An 18,617-nucleotide genomic window follows, 5' to 3' on the forward strand; every position below is an offset into this window, starting at 1 on the left:
CCATCGTCTTGCAGCAGCTTTCTCTCTCAAGGTCTGGGGAGCACTGCCGGATCACTCCAGACGGTCATGCAGGGGAAGCTCCATTCCTGAGGAACTTCCCAGCTCATGCCTCCATGTGCTGCCCTCAGGGCGAGAGAGAGGAAGCAGACCAGGACCCACAAGCAGTGCTGCACTGGGTCACAGTGAACTAGAGTCTGGAGCCTATCAAGGCATGAATCCCAGCATGAGACCCTGCGTACTGCTGGGAGCTGGCTTACAACTGTGCAGGGCCTAAGCCCCAGGTCAGCCCAGCATCTGCCAGTCCCATGAGCACTCCCATCTGTGCAGGGCAAAGCAAGAGCCCAAGAAGCCAATAAGCCAAAAGAACAAGAGACCCACTGGATGCCTGAAACCACAGATAGTACTAAACCCCATATATGATATTTTTTTCTATACATACATACCTATGATAAAGTTTAACTTATAAACTAGGCACAGTAAGAGATTATCAACAATAGCTAGTAATAAAATATAAAAATTATAACAATATACTATAATAAAAGTTACGTGGTCTCTCTCAAAATATCTTATTGTAATGTACTCATCTTTTCACTTTTCACTTAAAGCACTTTACAGTTTCTCTTTGGAACATCTGAATTGCCAGCACCACTACCCTCTCACTTTGGGGTCATTATTAAGTAAAATAGGGTTATTTGAACACAAGCACTGGGATACTGTGACAGTTGATCTAATAACCAAGACAGCTACTAAGTGACTAACAGGAGGGGAGTGTATGCGTCATGCATACACTGGATAAAGGGATGATTTATGTCCCAGAGGGCATGAAGCAGGATGGCTTAAGGCTTCATCATGCTACTCAGAATAGCACACATGCAATTTAATACTTATCAATTTTTTATTTCTGGAATTTCTCTTTTAATATATTCTAACCACAGATGACCACGGGTAACTGGAACTGCAGAAAGGGAGGGACTGCTGTGTTCTGATTTCTCTCACCCTGGGTTAATTTTGCTCACTCTTAAACTTCTTATAAATGGAGTCATATAGAGCATATTCTTTTGTGTCTGGCTTCCTTCTCTTTTGTCAGTTGATAGATGCAATCTGCATCATCAGTTGAGATGTATCTGCACTGTTCTATGTATTAGTATTTTTTCACTTTGATTATTGCTAGTAATATTCCGTTTTATGAATACATCACAAATTGTTTCATTCTCCTGTTGATGTATACTTGGATTTTGCCTAATTTTTGGCTATTATGAATAAAGCGGCTATGAAGATTCTGTATAAGCCCCTTATGAATATACGAACTAATCTTTCTTAGGTATATATCTGGATGTGAAATTGTAGGTGTACGAGGTCTGTCAAGAAAGTGTCCTGCCAGACATGTACTATGAAAAATAGACACTTATTGAAGAATATACAAAATACTAGAAACATTGTACTTAGGACAATGATGCCTCAGTCCCCTTCAAAGTAGGCACCTTGGGGCCTCACACAGTTCTCCCAATGTCTATTCCACTGTTGAAACACTCTGCAAAATCCTGTTGGAATCAGCATCAACTGTCTTGTTATATTTTCCTGTATCTCATCAATGGTCTGAAATCTCTGCCATTTCAAAGGTGATATTAGTTTTGGGAAAAGCCAAAAGTCTCAGGGTACCAAATCTAGGCTGTAATGGTGTTGAGTCACTTGGGTAAATTGATGTTTCTCCAAAAACTTCTGCAAAGGATGTGATGCATGAATGGGCACCTTGTTGTGATGAAGCTGTCAATCACCAGTTGCCCATAGCTGCAGCTGGTTTCAGCATATTGCATTTATCAACTGAGGAAGAACATTGAGGTAGTGTTGTTTATTAATTGCTTGGTCTGGAAGGGCATACTCGTGATGGATAATAGCTTCCCAATCAAAAAACACAGTTAACATGGTCTTGGTCTTGCTGCAATTTTGCTGCACCTTCTTTGGGTGTGGAGAACCAGGCAAATTCCATTGGGATGACTGAGCCATCATTTCTGAATCATAGCCATAGACCCATGATTCATCTCTGGTTATGACCTTCTTGAGGAAATCTGGGTAGTGGTTTGAATCAAGTCATTAGCAAATTCAGCACGATGTTCCTTCTGCTCTGGCAGCCCATACACGTTCAATTTTCTCAGATATTCTGCTTGTTGCAGGCCTTCCAGAATGTGGATCAGTTTCAACAGACTCTTGACCATCTTTGAAGCATTTGTGCCACACTTTTATTTATCCTGCACTCATTGCATTGTCACCCTGAGGATTCACTGGATAACATCTTGAAAATTTGACTCTACTCACTTTTTACTTTCTCTATTCCCATTCTCCAGTCGATTCACCCCAATCCACTTGCCCTAGCCACAGGGAATGCAGCAAGCAAGCGGAGCAGAGCAAAGGGATAGTATCTAGAGAGATGGATGATTTACTTTAATTCAGTCAGGCTTTGCCCCCACCATTATGCCACAACTGCTCTTTCCAAAGTCACCAGTGGCCTCCATGTTGCTAAATCCAATGATCAGCTTTCAGTTGCCCTCTTTCTTGCCCCACTCACAGCCCAAATGATCACATCTTCCTTGAAACACTCGTTCCTCTCAGGGACACCCTTCTCTCTTTGTTTTCTTCTTCCCTCAGTGGATTTTCTTTCTTTTTTTAATTTTTAATTTATTGATTATTAGAGAGGAAGGGGAGGGAGAGAAAAAGAAAGAGAAACATTGATTTGTTTTTCCATTTATTTTTTCATTCACTGGTTAATTCTTGTATGTGTCCTGACAGGGAATTGAACCCACAACCTTGGGGTGCCAGGACAATGCTCTGACTGTGCTACCCAGCCAGAGCCCCCTCAATGGCTTTTTCTCCCATTTTCCCAACCTGTATCTAAAGTGCCCAGGAACCAGTCTTTTTCTTCTTCTTCTTCTCTTAAGACTGTATTTATTTTTTAGAGCAAGGGGAAGGGAGGGAGAAAAAGGAAGAGAAACATCGATGTGTGAGGGAAACATCAATCAGCTACCTCTCACACACCCCCAAGTGGGGACATGGCCTGCAACCCAGGCATTGGCCCTTGACCAGGAATTGAACCTACAGCCTTCAGTTCACAGTCTGGTGCTCAACCCACTAAGCCATACCAGCCAGGGCAAAGAACCAGTCTTAAACCTCTTTTTTTGTCTATACTTCTTGCCTTGGTTGATGCCCCTATCAGACCCAATGCTCAACTTTAATTTCATCTAACTTATCTTCTAAATGCTTTATCATTAGGAATTTCAAACATACAAACAAAAACACATAGAACAATAAAGTGTGTTCTCATATGTGTATTACCTGGATTCAACATTTAATAATATTTTCTCCCATTTGCTTTATGGGAAGAAATATCTCCTTTTTTCTTTGCATAAGTATTTTTAGAGCAAATCCCACATGCCATGTGTTCATACATGCAGACCCAGGGAAAAGCCCCTAGACTGAAAATCTGCCTCTGTAAGGAGAGGACAGGGAAAGACCGAAAAAAGAGGCTGGCCACCCCAGCCTGGTAATTAATATGTTATTAAGGGAAACTTGCATACTGGGCATGTATTACATGACTGCAAGATGAAATGGATCCCTGTGCCGCTTGGCAAGCACCGAAGAACTATATAGGCTGAAAGAGGTCGGGGTGGGGAAGTAGGAATAGTCATAGGTACCAGCACGTGAATGCAACCAGGCTTGGAAATTGCCTTACATATTTGACCCGGTCAGGACAATAGCACGTTCCAGGAACCAGCACAAGTGGGAGGCAGCAGAGGGTGCTGATTTATGTCAGAATGAACATCAGTTACAATCGCTGTCTAAGGGGGCTGTGCAGTGAGCAATCTCCCCTTTCTGACCCAGTCTAGCTCACTGGTCAGACATCAGTCAAGTCATGGAACAGACTCTGCTCACCATGTCGTTTCTTAAACCTAGTGGCCATTTCCTCAAATAACCATAGTGCCGGGACCGTACCTAACAAAATTGAAAATAGTTCTTTGGTATCATACAATAGCTGGTCTATAATTATACCTTTCCTAATGTCTCAGATATGTCTTATTACACTGGGTCTGCTCAAATTGGGATCCCAACAAGGTCTGCACTTACACTTTCTGTCACTGTGCCCTTTCAACCTTTTAAATTTCCAGTGGTCCTCCCAGCCTTCTCATCTTTTGTTTTTCATACCATTGACTTATTGCAGAAACTAGCTTAATTGTTCTGTAGAGTGTTCCACATTCTTAATTTACTCCCCTTTTATTACAAATCATTGTGACTTGCCCTTTACTGTCTTGAAGTGAAATTCAGAAATAATGTAACTACTGTATTACTTGGGGTCTGGAAGAAAAAAGATGGCACACCCAAGCCAAGTCCAATTGAGGCCAGTTTAATTAAGGGACTATTGACACAGATGTGAGCAAAGTTAAGAGAACCAGGCAGTGTCTGCTGTTCTTAGGCCTGAAAGGCCAAGATGAGGGAGTGGTATCTTCCTTTGGCTGAACCCAATGGAAACCATTGGGCAAGGGAGCTGGTTGATGCCTTTTATAAAAGTTGGCCTCCTAGGGCAGGGAGCAAGTGTGCAGAAGAGCAGAGAGTGGATTGGATACAGAGGGACAAATGCAGACTACCCCTCAGCCTAACCTACACACATAATTTCAAAATAATGAATTTAATTCCTTGTAAGATGAGGGGAAACTTATGCATACAATTATATATTTGAACATGTAAAAACTATGCACAACTCCTGTGGAAGCTCTAATATAATCATCAGATGCTTGCAGCCTTCCATCTCTAGAATCATTCACTGTACCTGCCAAAGCTGCACAGGCAGGCTGATGCATGAATATTGGATTGCTGTCTCAAATACAGAGAGGAGCAGTGTTACTGATTTTCCAAACAAGACAAAGAACACTCTTACATCCATCTCACGGAAGTGGCATCCTTGGAAATCTCAGTGTATGTTAAAACCATATTAAAAATACTGGGTATACATGCAAAATGGAGTTAGGCTCTTGGTTGAAATTAATAATAATAAACATATTTTATACCAAATGAATATACAAAGGACATTTGAAAATTATGTGAAATGTGGGACAATTTCTATTGTGCAGGATTGTTTTGTGCATTGCAGGAAGACTAGGAGCCCTGGCCCCACCCACTAAAGCCTTGTAGTGCTCCTCCCCCTAATCATCACGATCCCTCAGCCCCCACCCCGGTCTCCCCACCACACACACACACAATGTCTTGGCAATTTTATAATTTTTTCTTTAGTGGGTAGATCATCCGGTGGAGAATCATTGGCCTAGGTGATCTCTGGTCCCACAGATTTAAATATACTATACCTTCCAAATTATTCATTCAACTTCATCCTCTCTCCTGATACACACCTGTAGGTTCAGTTTCTACTTGATGTCTCTACCTACCTCACTGACTGGCTCTCAAAATTTGCATGTCAAACTAAAATCTTGCATCTCTTCCCCCACAGTGGCACCCCACCCTTCTCTGCCAGATTTATTTTAGTTTAAGAAGTAGCAATTTAATTCTTGTAGTTGTTTAGGCAAAAAATATTACCATTATTCCTGACATTTCCTCATGCACCACATTGTATCCATCAGCCAATTCAGTTGGCTCTACCTTCAAAATTCATTCCTATATGATCACTTTTTATTGCCACCATCATCACCATCACCACCGCCTTGGTCCAAGCCACTATCGTCTCCCTATGTTATCACAACAGCCTCTAAAACAGTCTCCCAGCTTCCACCCTTGTCCCTACTTTCTACCTGCAATGTGGTAGCCAGTGATCTTTTAAAAAGATTTTGTTTATTTTTTAGAGAGAGTAGGAGGGAGGGAGAAAGAGAGGGAGAGAAACATCTATGTACAAGAGATATGCCAATTGGTTGCCCCCAACAGGGGACCTGGCCCATATCCAAGAGCATGTACCTTGACTGGGAATTGAACCAGCTACCTTCTGGTTTGCAGGCTGGCACTCAATCCACTCAGCCACACTAGCCAGCGCACCAGTGATCTTTTTTAAAATGTGAGTTGGGTCAGCTCATGCCTCTAGTCAAAACCCTGCACAGGTTCCTCATTTCACTTAGAGTCAGGGCTGAAGTCTTTGCTGTGGGTCCTCTTAGCTCTCTGAGCTTGATTTTATTATCCTCCATATCTCTCACATCTGTCCACTTCCTTACAGCCTTACTGCCACCATTCTAGCCTAGACCTTCAACATCTCTGACCTGGGTCAGCACTACAGCCTCCTCAAAGTCTTGTTAAAAAAACAAAATTCAACTGAGTAATTTTAAAAATCAAATTAGTGGGGGGAGTGGATATAAGGGGACTAAATGGTAATGGAAAAATATAATAAAGATTAAATGTAAAAAATGTCAAATTGGCTTTATTCAACAATTCATGAATTGGGCATCATCCTGTTTAGCAATACAAGGGAGTTCCAAAGAGCTGTACAAAATGGAAAGCTTAATAGGCAGAAAGGGGACAAGTCTGGCAACAAGATGGATTTTTTTCCCCCTGAAGAAAAATTGACTTCATCCATATGTGCCACAACCTTTATTGATTCTGTTGCTGTTGCCTTTTCATGAAAGTCTGCTAGGGCCTTTCCTCGATGCTCAGGTTCAGTCTTTTTAGTGTGCACCTTAATTTAATGACAGCGATTTCAGAAAGTAAGATAATAGCAGTAAAAATGTCATTTACTTGTTGCTCACTTTTTGACTGAGGTCCTAGTTGACATAAAAAAACACCTTTGTTTCCATAACGGCCCCAAATCATGGATGACCCCAAAGGCATAACAGCTATTAGCATTCCTATTAACAAGTTGTTCTTTTGATAACTAGCATGCTCTGGTGAGGGCAGGGAGCTCTGCTTGTTGGGCTGATTTAGCTCCTGCCAGACTTTGCCTCTCAAGCAGTTCATGTTGGGTAGTAACAGCAGAACCAGTTTGGTAATTCCCTTTTTCATTTATACAATATGACCCATCAACAAGGAAGATTAGATCTGGATTAGTCAAAGGTGTCTCTTGCAAATCAGGATGCTGTGTCACAAAATGAGACGTGATTACCTCACAGTCATGGGGTTCACCTTTGTCAGGTGGGGTTAGTAGCAGAATTAAGAATGTTGTGATGTTTAAGACACAGATTAGGTGGTGAAAGTAGAAGAATATCAAGGGAGGTTAGCTGGTTCGCTAGCAGCTAAGAAGACTTTGTGTGGAGATTGTAAGTAAAAGTCAAAAGTAAAAGTCACATTCTTGCATGAGCATCCTTGGGGCTTGGTCATCATTTCTTTCTTGTACAAACAAAAAGCCTGCTCATTTTCTTTTCCTAAGGAAGGGGTTCAAGGACTGAAATTTTATTAAGTTCAGAGTGGAAAAGTCAATAAAGAAAAATTAGGAACTCATAGTTTGCAAGAGCCAGACAGACCTAGAAATCCATGAAGCTGTCACTTGGTTGTGGGCTAGGAAATTGTTGGATTAGTTTAATTCTTTTTGGAGATAGCTGGATTCTTTGACCTAGGTAATGAACAGTGTCTAGAGATAACTGTAAGTTTTACTTACATATTTTATATCCCTATTCAGTCAACTCTTTTTTTTTCTTCAGTTTGTTCACTTTTAGAGAGAGGAGAAGGGAGGTGGAAAGAGAAGAAGAGAAACATGAATGTGTGAGAGATACATCAATTAGTTGCCTCTCATACACCCCTAACTGGGGGGCCTGGCCTGCAACTCAGGCATGAATCTTGACTGGGAATTGAACCGGCAACATTTCAGTTCACAGGCCAGTGCTCAATCCACTGAGCCACACCAGCCATGGCTCAGCTCATTCTTGTAGGAAACAAAATCCTTTATGGACATCTACATATTGTAAAAGGGTTGATTTCTCAAGGAACTAGAGGATGCTTAAATACTTGGGAGAAATAAGGGACCTCAGTGAACCTTTGGGCATGACTGTCCAGGTATATTGTTTACTGTTACCAGTAAAGGCAGTACATATTGGCTGGAGCGGTCTCCAAGGATGTTCAAACAGGCTGAACAGAGGTCTACAACAGTTAGCCACCTTGAATCTGGTGGAACTTGTGACAGAAAGGTGTTCGGGTTTGGAATAACTGGCAATAACTATCTTGTTAACAGCTCTCTGGTCTTGGACAAACTGCCATTCTCGCCCATTAGATTTTGGGACTGGCAAGGTCATCCCAGCTTTTTGTTCCACAGGACAGGTAGAATATGGCCAGCCCATGGTTCCCAGGCATACATCTCCTCTGTTCAAGTGACCCTCCCAGACTGAACTGAATTGGACACTCCTTGTTCTAATTACATACAGGTGAGAGGCAGACAGAGACAGAGACACACTCCCCCATACTTGGTACATAGAGCAGCCCAACCCGGGGGTGAGGGAGGCAGACAGTTCAGGTGGTACTTTAGTTACTTCAGCTCCTTTGATTATAGAGATATTTAGGTCCTATACCGTATTTATCACCTGCTGAAGGTCAGAGATATATCTCCCTCCTTATGGGAAAATCTCTGTTTACTCTATTGGCAGCCAATCTCAACCATCCATGGACAGCTCAGCTACTGTGGAAAGACCCTTATTTGCAATCTGAAGTCCTGGGATGGGATAGACCTCCAATCCACAACTTACTAGCTGTGTGACCTTGGGCAAATTATATAACCTCCCTGAGCCTCTGTGTACTCATTTCAGAAAATGAGTACATTTCAGAAAATGCTAACAATTGTAACTAGTAAAAGAAAGCCACACTCTTTGTCCCATTCTTTCTCTCTTTCACCAGGCTCCTTTTTATGCACAGCCTAAAGGAGTTTAAGGGTTTAGTTTCAAAGCTTTGGCAGGGCCTTTGTGTCTTTGTGTTGAAAAGGGAGAAGCCATTAAGAGGTACCTGACTCTTCAATAGGCCTGCTCATTATTCCCAGCAGGCCTAAGAGAGCACAGTTTAAAAGGCCAAGGATCAAAGAAATAAATACAACTGTTCTGCATTGCAAATAGAAGTCCCAAATCCACTGTGGGAGAGGCAGCTTTGCAAATTATGGGGGCAGAGGGAATGAGGTAGCTAAAGCAGGACCAATTAGTGAAACCTAAGAGTGGAGAATTGTATAAACCTCTTGGGGAAGGTAGGTGAGGAAGTGTTATATAGGACAGGTATGGGAGGGGCATGTTTTTCCTTCCTGTTCTGACGTAGCTAGTGGCAGCGGGGCTACCTCTATCCCACAGGGACCCTCAGAGGAAATTAGTAAACAATGCCCCCTCTCTGAGTGGAAACAGCTGTGTGCCAGGGTTCACTATTTCGTGTGTGGAGTGTGGGCTGGGCACCATCTCCAAGGCTATGCTCAGTGGCCCTGAGTGCCAGCCCTCATTGTAGACTAGCGGGCTGTAAGGAAGAACTGCCAACAGGAGTGGACCCAAATGGAGACACAGCAGAGTGATACCCAGGATTCTCCCACATTTCAAAACACACCTAGCAGGATGAGAAAAGGAGAGGCCAAACACACAGGTTTTATGTGTAGTTCAGCCCCTGACCCTCTGAGATTACTTAAAAGTTCCTCTAACCACCAGTCCCAAACTGTATGGAGAAAATCTAAAGCTTCCTTAAGAATCCTGTTAATTCCCAGGAATTACATTTTCAGGTCATCCATCCGGGTTCCTGATTACTTCCACATGGATGATTTCCCCTCTTCTTGAAAGTTTTACAAAAGCTACTCACACTAAGCATTCAGGTGAGTAGTAGGTATTAGAGAAAATTGGGGGCCGGCAGGGAGAAAATGAAGGAAGTGTTTACACTGAAGTGACGTACACTTAAACTTTGCATAAAGGAGAACGCTGATCTTAAAATTCTTTTCAGTTATCCTGCCATTCTCCAGGTTTCTCAATGACATTTAACCCCATGCACACCCAATCCTCCAGAATTTTGCTGGCTCCCATCTCTCTCCCCTTTCTATCTCCTCCTCCTTCTAGAATCACCTTCTATAATCCAAATTTGTCTCCCTCTATTATGCAGAGCAATTTAGCTCTCTCCAACTCTGAATCTGTAACATATATCTAAACCCATCAAGTGGAAGGGGGGCGATTATTTTTAATGGAGTCCATCCTTCTTAGAATACCATTACATATGATACAGTTGTAAGGACCTAAGGGGAAAAATGTTAACTTTGTTCAACCATGAAATTTGCTGGTGAATCTCCTAAGTAATATGATATTGAATAAGTAGAAGGCATAGAATATTAGGGAAAATTAGAAGTTGAGTGATTTTTTTAGCCAGGCTGAAAACTTCAGTTTTCACCTTGCCCTTCACATTGCTGGGAGATATTTAATATTCTGTATAAATAGTTTACTCAGGAATATATTGATCTCTTATTAACTTGATCTGTAAGTTGAAATTAAGGTCTTTCAGTAGTGAAATCTTTGATTTGCTACTCCCTGAAGCACGAAAGAGATAAAGTTGGGTTATATAGGATCTGAGGATTATATAGTTTCATGGAGTGCTTTTTATAATGGTAGTTCTTAAATATTAAGAACATTATTATTGAGAACATGAAGAACATTATTGAAAATGTAAGCCCATGTTGGGTAGCTCAGTTGGTTAGAGCATCATCCGGATATGCTAAGGTTGCAGGTTTGATTCTAGGTCAGGGCACATACCAGTCAACCAATGAATGTATAAATAAGTGGAACAACAGATCAATGTTTCTCTTTCTCTCTCTATTAAATCAATAAATTAAAAAAAACAATAAAATTGTAACTCAGTGAGACTTCAACATCCTGCTTTGGCAATGATGAAGAGGTTATGCTACACCTAGGAAGTGCTAAGACTAGTTCAGTTACTTCATGCAATTTTTGCACAGAGACAAAGCTGCCTAAGCCAGTAGAAGTCCAGAGTGTTTTGATTGTCCATAACTTGGGTGCAGAGATCAAAGCAAAAGATCTTACTTCTAGTTAAGTTTAATAAGTCAGAGAGTCGGCTGTTCAAAGAAATTCAAATACACATCTGGACTCCAGTGAATCACAGCTTGTATCTTAAACAGTAGAGGGGCAAGCCAAGTGGAACTACCCATACACTTACAAACTGGTAAAGGAGTTATTAAGCTGACACAGTTCCAAAATCAAGATATTCAGGATTATGTTTATTAATGAAATATCACATATCTCTACATAACTAGCAATCTGCCAGGATTCTTGCGAAGAACAAAAAGTGGTGATTGCTGAGTTAAGGGTGTAGATGTTGAGTGACTTGGCATGTTAGGACAGAAGATTTCTCAAGAAGTCATGGAAGGCCCCAGGGAAACACCATTTGCTGCTCCTTCCCTCCAGATCCTCAAATTATCAATATCCTGAATCTCCTTTTCTTGGTAGCTATGGAACACCTGGTAAAGGGAGTTGGAAACTTAGTTGTAAACAGGTGGGGTCCTTTTTAAAGAAAAAAATGCAAAAGTATGGATACAAAATTATGTAGAGGACCTTGGACGGCTCTCATACAAGGAAACTAAATCTTAAGTTTCATTAGACTCATAGTAAGTATGCTTCTCTTCCTGCCTGATATTTAGAAAACTTTTTTCTGTCCACTATATTTCTGGCCATTGAGCCTTTGGGAAGGCCTTGTGGAAAAGGACCAAAATGTACCATATTCATTCCTGCTAAATGATGGCATAACATCAGAGCAGCCACCCTAGGTCATCATAGGAACCAGCTTTTCACTAGCTCACTATAGGTCAACTTTGTAATGAGAGAAGCGAGTAGAACTGCCGGAACCTACCTGGAAAACATTAGGTTATTATTTATGACTATTTTTCCAGTATCCTCACACTGAATGCTCAGAGGTTGCACTAGCTGCACAATCAAGGGTGAAGAAGAGCCCAGGTGATTAGGCCAAACTCTGCTATTTATAACTGCCCATAGCAGCAACACCTTCCTCCTTTTTTTTATACTTACTAGTGATGGAACATCACACCATTTCTATGAAATAGCCCCTGGTTTCCTGCCATATGGCCAGGGGTGACACAGGAGGATGTTTCCCAGCTATCTTTTAAACTGGCCCAGCACTATATATCTGATATGATCTGATTTATATTTTTAAAAGTTCCCTCTAGCAGTTATGTGGGGAGCTGATAGTGAGGACAAGAGGGACAGCAGGTTCCTGGATGGGTGGCTAAATTAGTTGCAGGTTCAGTCCCTGGTCAGGGCACATCAGGAGTGATAGCAGGCAGGTGAGTTAGGGGACTATTGCAGCAGGTTAAGCAAGAGATGATGGGGGTTTAGACTTGGTAGGTAGGACTTCGGAAAAGAGGTTAGATTCTTGATATCTTTTGAAAGAAGAGTCAACAGGACTGCTAATGAATTGGATAATTGGATATGAGATGAGGACTGTGGATGAGAAGGAAAAGAGAATTCAAAGTTGCTTCCTAGGGTTTTGGCCTGAATTATTAGGTAAAATTTCAAAAAAGGAGAAGATGGGGGCAGGTACATATTTGGAAAAAGAAAATCAAGAATTCTCTTTTGATCATGAAATCGAACAAGTCGAACTCCATAGACTATGGGACACCTATTCTAAACAATGCAAATATTCACTAAACTATACCTATTAAAGAATAAGCTCTACAAGTACCAATGCAAATAATATATTTACATAAATAAATTTTGTTTCTTTTGTCCTAACATAGAAACATCCATGTCCTGTTGGTATTATAACTAGGTCATGCTAACCAAATTCTACTTCCATTTACTTAAAAGAGTAAATATAAGAAGTAAATTCAAATAACCATCATGTGTTTTTTTTAAGAGTTTATTTCAGTCAAGCTGATGACAACTGCTGGGAAACAAGCTATGAAATACTCCCAAATAACCACTGTTTGCAGGCCAAACATTGATATCTAAAAGTCACAGCTCAATATTTAATTATCAGCAGTAGACAATTCTGAAAGAGAATCTTCTTATGTGGGGAAACACAGAAGACTTCTTAATTAATGACTTGATCAATCAATCAATCGATTAATTAGTGTAGTACTCTCACATGCAAACAAAAAATACACTTAATTCCTTCCAAAGAGAGACAACTGATGTAGAGTTATGGCATCCATTCCTTCCCCAGTTACATTTGTTCATTTAACAAACATGTAGTGAATGTCTATTATATACCAGGCATGGGGCTAAATTATGAAAACATTAATTATGATCAAAAACATCTTCCTTGTCCCTAAGGAGCTTGCAGTCAAGTTGGGGAGCTAGAAAAGTAAACACATGGGACTTCCAACCTCAGCAATCTGTAACACCTGGTAACCTAAAAACGTCCTGATGATAAGCCCTTACAAATACTGGCTAAAATTTAAGGAAATGCTCAATCAAGCTTATGAGAAGAAAGAGAAATCTCCAGGGACCAAAGTGAAGAAGTAAAAACCAGGTGGTAAGCATGAGAGCAGATGATGGAGCTATCTTAGGGAGGACTCAATCTCAGTAGTCTAAAATATTCTAGGATCTGTTTAATTTGAGAGGGCACGAACAGCAGGAAGTGAGAATCACTGGGTGCTATCTTGAATGTAGGCTAGTGACCTGGCAAAGCACGAGACCAAGTGAGGACCTGGTCAGTGGACAAGAGAATGTGGATTGGGTGGGGGAGGACAGAAGTCATAAATATCACAAGCAGTTCCATGAATGAGGACTGTTGCCTCTTCTCTTCTTTCCTTCCTTGTTGTGTCATGGATATTTTTTGTCTTGAGGCATAGTAACTTTGCAAGATGATAGAAAATATACATATTGTTCTCTGCCCCAGTTACTAGCATAAAGTTTCTAAAAATCCTTGTAATTTCCTAAATAATAAGAGCACTAGAAGCATCTTTTGATCTAATATTTGGTCTTTGATCCTAATTCTTGACACAGAGTTCCTAAATCCATTGGAATTTCCTGGGCGATAGCAGTCTCTTTCGTTCTAATGAGGTGACTTTTTAGTGGGCTCCTGCATGGGGGCTGATCACCAGAAAGACCAAGCAATGACTAGAAGCTTGGATCTTTCATCCCCACCCTCCATTCTTCAAAGAGGGGAGAGAGGCTGGAAATTGAGTTAATAATTAATCATACCTATGCAATAAAGCCTCCCTAAAAATCCTAATAGTATAAGACTGGTACATCCAGAGAGAGCACGGAAGCTCCTTGCCCCTTACCACATACCTTACCCTATGTATTTCATCCACCTGGACGTTCATCTGTATTCTTTATCATATTCCTTTTATAATAAACTGATGACAAGTAAGTAAAAGGTTTTCCTGAGTCCTGGAGCCACTCTAGCAAATTAATCAAACCCAAGAAGATTGTTCCGTTACCATAGATAGTTTGGTTAAGTATTAATAGGAAAGGGAGCAAAGGTAATTAGACATTGAGCTTAATAAGCTGGAGACTATAAGCCGGTTTGCTTTGGTAGGAAGCTGTAACATATACAGATTCATTCACACAGTCCAGGGCACTGCTGCTGAGGAGGCTTAATCCCAGGAGCGCTGTCTGCCCTCTGGTACTGGATTGTTGAGGGGTGTAAGGGGAGGTGCTTGGCCACAGAGGTCTGTCAGTCTAACTAGGGGGTGGACCCATCAAGAACCTTGGGAAATTGGTTATTTCGAAAAAGCTCCTGGTTATAATTCCAGGGAACAAAAAGAAGCTCTCCCGCTCAGTGACTTGCACTTGCCCTGTTTGTTTGTGCATTCTCTCTCTTGCCCAGGAACACACGTAACCATGTGTGTCTAGCAGCAGTGGGGGGGCTGCAGCAGACCTCGTGGGCTCCAGAGGACTAAGCTTTAATATAAAACAGAAACTAGCTTTTGTTTCGGCCTCGCTGAAGACACAGATGGATGTTTTCCACGGTGGGATGAATGGAGATGGGACATTGGAAACCCAGGGGCAGATTTCCACCTGAATAAACCTTCCATACCACAATCTTCCATGTGTGGGTCCGTGAAATTCTTCTCTCGCAATTCCACCAGCAACAGTTGTGGGAACCTTCAATTTATAGTCAGCTGGTCAGAAGCACAAGTGACAAGCTGGACTTGCAATTGGTGTCTAAAGGGGATGGCAATCTTGCAGGACTGAGCCCTGAACCTGTGGGATCTGACACTATCTCTAAGTAGATAGTGTTAGAAATGATTTAAACTGTAGGACACCCAGCTAGTGCCATAGACACTTGCTTGTTGGGAAATGGGGAGCACATCTGGTGTGAGAAGTATGACTGTAAGAGCAAAGGAGAAACACTAACTTTTTTCTTCTCAAACTTATTTACATACAGTAATATGAAGAAAGCCAGATATATTTAAAGATTTTATTATTTTTTTTAGAGAGAGGGGAAGGGAGGGAGAAAGAGAGGGAGAGAAACATCGATATGTGAGAGATACATCAATTGGTTGCTTCTCACATGCCCCCAACTGGGGACCTGGCCTGCAACCCAGGCACGTGCCGTAACTGGGAATTGAACTGGCAATCTTTCGGTTTGCAGGCTGGCACTCAATCCACTGAGCCACACCAGCCAGGGCCAGATATACTTAAAAGTAATTATCCTTCTCTTTCTTTTTCCCTTGCCCTAGAATTGCATATGGTGTGGGTTGGTAATGGTTAAGTTTGTCATTTTTGTCCACAAATTCCACAATATGCAGGGGGATCATGATGGAACCAGGGAAGGAATGGATGCTATAACTGGGCATGGGTTGTCTCCTTTTGGAAGGAGCTGAGTGTATTTTTGTTTGCATATCAAATCATTATATTGCTAGGCAAAGGCATTTAAAAAACTGTATATGTTACCAAAAAAGTGGGAGGACGTTGCTTGGCAACCCACAGTTGGAATGCAGAAAACATCTGTTGTTTTTCTCTATTAACATTCTACCCCCTTCCCTTGTAGACTGCCTCCTCCCGCACTGCACACTGGCTTGATGGGGCTGTCAATCATTGTTCTCTGCCTTTCCCTAGTCAAAGGATGGCATCCAATCTCAAGTAGGCCAATTGGAAGTGCTTCCTCTGGGAGAATATTTTAGTGGGAGACAGGAGGACAGAAAATGCTTGAAGCTGATTTGCGCAGGGGCAGCACCCTGAAGAGACGTTCTATTCATTTCTGTTACATAGCCAGAACTTCCCTGAATCCTGGCTGCTCCAATTGTCTTTTGACTTTATGAATTTTCATATTTTATTTCAAGAAATTCCTTCATGTTTCCCCTTAAGTTATCCAGAGTAGGTGTCTGTTGCTTATAGCCAAAGGATTTTATTTATTTATTTATTTTTAGAGAGAGAGGAAAGAAAGGACAAAGAGAGAAAAACATCAATTAGTTGCCTCTCGCATGTGCCCAGACCCAGGACGGAGCCTGCAACCCTGGCAGTTGCCTTGACCAGGAATCAAATTGGCAACTTTTTGCTTTGCAGGGTGATGCCCAAACAACTGAGTCACACTGGTTAGGGTGAGTCCCTTACCATTAAGCTCAATAGCAGGGTCCTATAGCAAAAGAACAATAAAGTCAATTAGCAGAATATCATAGATAGCAAAGAGGACCCCTAAATGAGATGATATTTAGTGATCCAACTCTTTCAACACATGCATATGGTAATTTCCTCCCCAGACATACCACCACAGTGTCTGGACTAGAAAGGTTTCAGAAAGGGTCCCAGTCATTACTGATATCTTGTATTCAGACCCCCCACCCAGGTATAGTCTTACAGGTTTTATAATACAAAAAACTCCAGAACCACCACTCACATAGATAACGATGTGAATGGAGTCCTTGGTGTCGTGTAGTATGCTGACCTATTACTCTCCTTTGGCATCTTGTGACAGCCTCATGTAGCCTCCTCCTCCAGAATTTTCCCTCAAGTGTGAAGTTGAGCTTCCCTGAAGTCAGTCAGGGACACACCGATCCATCAGATGAGTTTGTATGTGCCAGAATCAAATAGTGGACATAGATCAAGACTTTGTTTCTCAGGCGGTTCCTGGGAAATCCATGCATACACACTGGATGTTTGTGTCCCCCTCTGAATGCATATGTTGAAGCCCCAACACCCAGTGTGGCTGTATTTGGAGATAGCGTCTCTAAGGAAGTAATTAAGGTTAAATGTCATGAGGATGGGTCCCTGATCTGACAATATTAGTGTCTTTATAAGAAAAGACACCAGAGCCTTGACCAGTGTGGCTCAGTTGGGTGGGCATTGTTCCACAAAGGGAAAGGTTGCCAATTGATTCCCATGTGCCTGTGTTGCAGGTTCAGTCCCCGGTTGGCGTGTGTGTGAGGGGCAACTGATTGATACTTCTCTCTCACATCAATGTTTCTCTCCCTCTCTTTTTCTCTCCCTTCCCTTCTCTCTATGAATGAATGAATAAATAAATAAATAAATAGGAAGTGGCACCAGAGGCACGCTCCCAGGAGCACACCTGCATCTTCCCTTCCCCCTTCTTCCCCCAGAGGCACGCATCTCCTGAATTCTAAGGGACCCCACAAGACTTGCAACCAGGGGAGCAATGGGCAGCAGCAGCTCGTCCTGGGTTAACCCCCTGAAACTGTTCCCATAGCCCCCTTTTCACTGACTCTCCAAGGAGCTGACCGTAGCCCTGCCTTGGATCACTTCTTTCCCAAAACACTCCTAGAGCCACAGCAGCCCCACCTAGTCTCCCTCCTGTTGCTTTATCTATCCTAAGTCTCTCCTTGTTTCACTGTACTCACCTCTGGTAAATGTTAAAATAAAAGAGGCACCAGAGAACTCTTATCCTCCCTTTCTGCACCCACTTGGACTAAGGAAAGTCCATGTGTGGACATAGCAAGAAGGTGGCTGTCTGCAAGCCAGTGTTTGCACCAGAAACTGAACTTGCCAGCACCTTGATCTTAGACTTTCTAGCCTCTAGAACTGTGAGAGAACTAATTTCTGTTTTTTAAACCACCCAGTCTCTGGTATTTTATTATGGCAGCCTAAGCTAAGACAGATTTAAATAAATAAGTGGAGGTGGAGAGAAGGGTATTCAGGAATTTCACTCATCAGAAGCACTGACTCCCAAGCTGCGTCCAATCTAGCTAGCCACCTTGCTACAGGTATTTGTTGTGGGGGAGAAGAGGTGAATGAGAAATTTGGGAGAGAATAGACCAACTCTATCTGTGTTTTATGTTTTTTTCAATATATAATCCACCACAACACAAACATACACAAAGATTAAACAGAAATGATATTAACTAGTAGTGAAATACAAATCAAAACCACAGTGAAATACCACTTCACACCTACTAGGATTGCTACACTCAAAAAGACAGACAAAGACTATACTTTCAGGGATCATTTCTACAGTTTGTTACTGAAGAAATGAAACCACAAGGAGGAGGCACAGCGCTCTTCCTGAATGTGAAGCAGCTGTTGGTGATGCTTTTGCAACTACTATTGGCTGTTGATGATCGTTCTTCTCTTCCTTCCAGAGTGTAAGAGGGAGAGGATGCAGTTGTAGTGGTTTCTGTTTAAAAAAAAAAAAAGACAAAAACAAGTGCTAGAGAGAATGTGGATAAACTAGAACCTTGATATATTGCTGGTGGGAATGTCAATGGTGTAGCTACTGTGGGAAATAGGTTGGCAGTCCCTCAAAAAGTTGAACATAGAGTTGCCATATGA

General features: G+C 41.7%; 1 pseudogene; it reads left to right on the forward strand.

Moving 5' to 3' along the window:
* The first annotated feature begins 18,271 nt into the window (after nt 1–18,271).
* On the forward strand, nt 18,272–18,460 carry LOC114498169 (annotated as a pseudogene).
* The last annotated feature ends 157 nt before the right edge of the window (nt 18,461–18,617 follow it).

Source organism: Phyllostomus discolor, chromosome 5 (assembly GCF_004126475.2).
Source record: "Phyllostomus discolor isolate MPI-MPIP mPhyDis1 chromosome 5, mPhyDis1.pri.v3, whole genome shotgun sequence".
Classification (NCBI taxonomy): Eukaryota; Metazoa; Chordata; class Mammalia; order Chiroptera; family Phyllostomidae; genus Phyllostomus; species Phyllostomus discolor.